This window comes from Chionomys nivalis, chromosome 2, assembly GCF_950005125.1.
Source record: "Chionomys nivalis chromosome 2, mChiNiv1.1, whole genome shotgun sequence".
In the NCBI taxonomy this organism is placed as follows: Eukaryota; Metazoa; Chordata; class Mammalia; order Rodentia; family Cricetidae; genus Chionomys; species Chionomys nivalis.
Genome location: NC_080087.1, coordinates 96,521,382 through 96,524,355, shown reverse-complemented (window position 1 = coordinate 96,524,355; position 2,974 = coordinate 96,521,382). Strand labels below are relative to the sequence as shown.

General features: G+C 40.7%; 1 pseudogene; it reads right to left on the bottom strand.

Annotated features, from left to right (window-relative positions):
- Positions 1-1,863: 1,863 nt before the first annotated feature.
- Positions 1,864-2,699, bottom strand: LOC130869945 (40S ribosomal protein S2-like; annotated as a pseudogene).
- Between the last annotated feature and the right edge of the window lie 275 nt (positions 2,700-2,974).

Genomic DNA, 2,974 nt, shown 5'->3' with positions numbered 1-2,974 from the left:
AGTTTACATAAGCGAATCTAAAAATTCTACCAAGGAACTTCTATGACTCAAAACTTTCAGTAATGTAGCAGGTTACAAGATTAACTCAAAAAATTCTTAAGAAAATATACAGTTTATACAATAACTGCAGGATGACATAAAAACAGATTAATGGAATATAAACAATAGCCAAAAAATAAAGCACATATATTTGAGTACTTGCTATATAATTATGTCAGATTTTATTGTTAATACACCAAGAGTGACAAAATTCAGTGAGAGTTCAGGATTTCAAATTCAAGTAAGTTTTGCTATGTGGAAATTGATCAGTTCATTATGAAGAAAAAGAATGATTATAACAGTAAATATGGTAAATGCATAACTGAGATAAGTAAGTTCCCTATGAAGTTTGAAGTAGTTCTTTCATTTCAGGCTAACAGAGAGACTCATCTACAAATGCTATGCAAATCCTCCGATGACTAAGGTAAGAGTCTGAGAAATGTTAAACTGCTTTCTTTATGCAATTCTATTCACTTGGAACCTCCTGTTCACTCCAGCATGGTATGAGTAGCCATGTCATGGGGTTTGTCTCTCCAAACCCAACTCTCTCAGAGAATTTTCAACAAAACCACCAAAAAGCCAAGGTCCACATTCTTTGTGGTTGTGGCAGTTCCTCCCCTTAAGTTGCCAGCAGCCCAATTCCCTACCTGAAGTGTCAGTTTTTGACCATACTTGGACACAAACCCACCTTGTGGGGGACACATCATCACCCCTCACCTACAGGGTATATAAACTCCCTGCTTTAGTTTGGATATTTGACTTCTCCAGCCTCAATTTCTGGGACTAGAGAATTCACCCAGGAGTTGCTCTGCTCAAATAAATCAGATCTTTTACTTTTTCAATGCAGGTTGATTTGGAGTCCTGCATTGGTGGAGAAACCTGTTATCAGGATCCAGAAAAAAATCTATTAAGTTCTTTTTTTTTTTTTTTTTTTTTTTGTTTTGTTCTGTTTTTTTGTTTTTCTAGACAGGGTTTCTCTGTAGCTTTGGTGCCTGTCCCGGAACTAGCTCTTGTAGACCAGGCTGGCCTCGAACTCCCAGAGATCCGCCTGCCTCTGCCTCCCGAGTGCTGGGATTAAAGGCGTGCGCCACCACCGCCCGGCTAAGTTCTTCTTTTTTAAGGTTTATTTTTTTTCCATTGGAAAAAGTTTATAGAGTATATTCTGATTTACTTTTACCCTTCCCTAACTCTTCCCAGATACTTCCCATCTAACAACCAACCACACTCTTTCCTTCTCTCCCACTTTAAAAATAAAAGTCAAACAAACCAATGAAACAAATAAATAACACAAGAAACAAACAGACACACATGCCACACACAAATCACAAAAACACATAACTTTCTTTCAAGAGTTTTTTTGTTTGATTGATTGATTTTTTTTCACAAAGTTAATTTATGTTTTGTATCACATGATTCATTTACCTGTAAGTATAATTGGAGGGAAGAAAACCCACTGATACAGATGAAAGAGCATGGAAAGATGGCAATGTGTTAACCGGGTCACTTTTGAACTTAGATAATGACAAAGTGAAGAATAGAGACATACTCTGCTAGTTGTCTCCGAAGATACAATGACAGAGAGGAGCTGAATTCTTCTTCCCAAGGAGACAGAAGGTGCAGTACTATATTTTGTTCCTCAACTCAGAGTGGATTCTAAAAACTGTTTTGTCAAGGTGACCTGGGTTGATGACTAAGAATCCAAAACAGAATCTTCAGTTTTCTTAATGTAATGTTTTTAAAGAATAGTAATAAGGAGAAACATTTATTTAATTATTTATTTATTTACAGACTTAATTCACTTTTATTTTCCTTGTATAAAAACCCTTATGTGGTGGCCACAGCTGGAGCCTGGGTGCTCTGAACAGAGACTCTGGTATGGGTTTTCACAAGATGGTCAGTGAATTCCTGATAAGGAGTCTTGGTGAACACAGTCTTTTTCCAGAGGTCGGGGGTCAGGTAGCTGTAGGTCTTAGAGGTGGCATCAAAGGTGGCCTTGGCAAAGTTGCCCAGCGTGGCAGTATAGCCCCTAGCTGATATGTAGCAGTTATCAATGCCAGCCATCATCCGTAGCTTCTTGGGCACAGGAGCGGAGACTATGGCCGTGCCTCTGGGGCAGGGATGAGATGCACCAGCACAGAAACACAGCCACTTTTCAAGGAACAGTGTGGGGCTTGCCTATCTTGTTCCCCCAGTAGCCTCTCTGCACAGGGACAATGGAAAGCTTGGCCAAGATGATGGCCCCTCGGATGGCAGTGGCTACCTCCTTGCAGCAATTGACACCGAGACCTCCGTGACCATTGTGGTCCCCAATAGCGACAAAAGCCTTGAACCTGGTCCGCTGGCCTGCCCTAGTCTGCTTCTGCACAGCCATGATCTTCAGAACCTCATCCTGTAGGGAAGCTCCCAGGAAAAAGTCAATAATCTCAGACTCCTTAATGGGCAGGGAGAACAGGTAGATCTCCTCTAGGGACTTGATTTTCATGTCCTTAACCAGGCGGCCCAGGTTGGTGACGGGAATCCATTCCTTGTCTTCAGCTTTACCTCCGGGAGCCCCGTGGCCTCGGCCTCGCACAGCCTCGACCCCTCAGACTGCCAAGGCCTCCTAATCTTGGGCCCCTGGGTCCTCCAGGCCCTCCCGCTGCACCCGTGTCATCTGTCATGTGGTGTTTCCAGAAGAAGAAGCAGGGAGAAACTTTTAAATAACTACGAGAGACCCCAGATAGACTTTCACAAAAATTTGTTTCTTCAAATCTCAATAAATATCACCAAAAGTTTCTCCATAGACTCACAACTAATAATACAAGAGAGGAAGTGAAAAATTAAAGGTGAAAAATTAATGCTGCTGGAATATATTTATAACATTCATTTCTTTAGATACAAAAATATCTATTTAGATAAGAGAGGACTTCAATAAAATGTTTTTTTATATTAATAA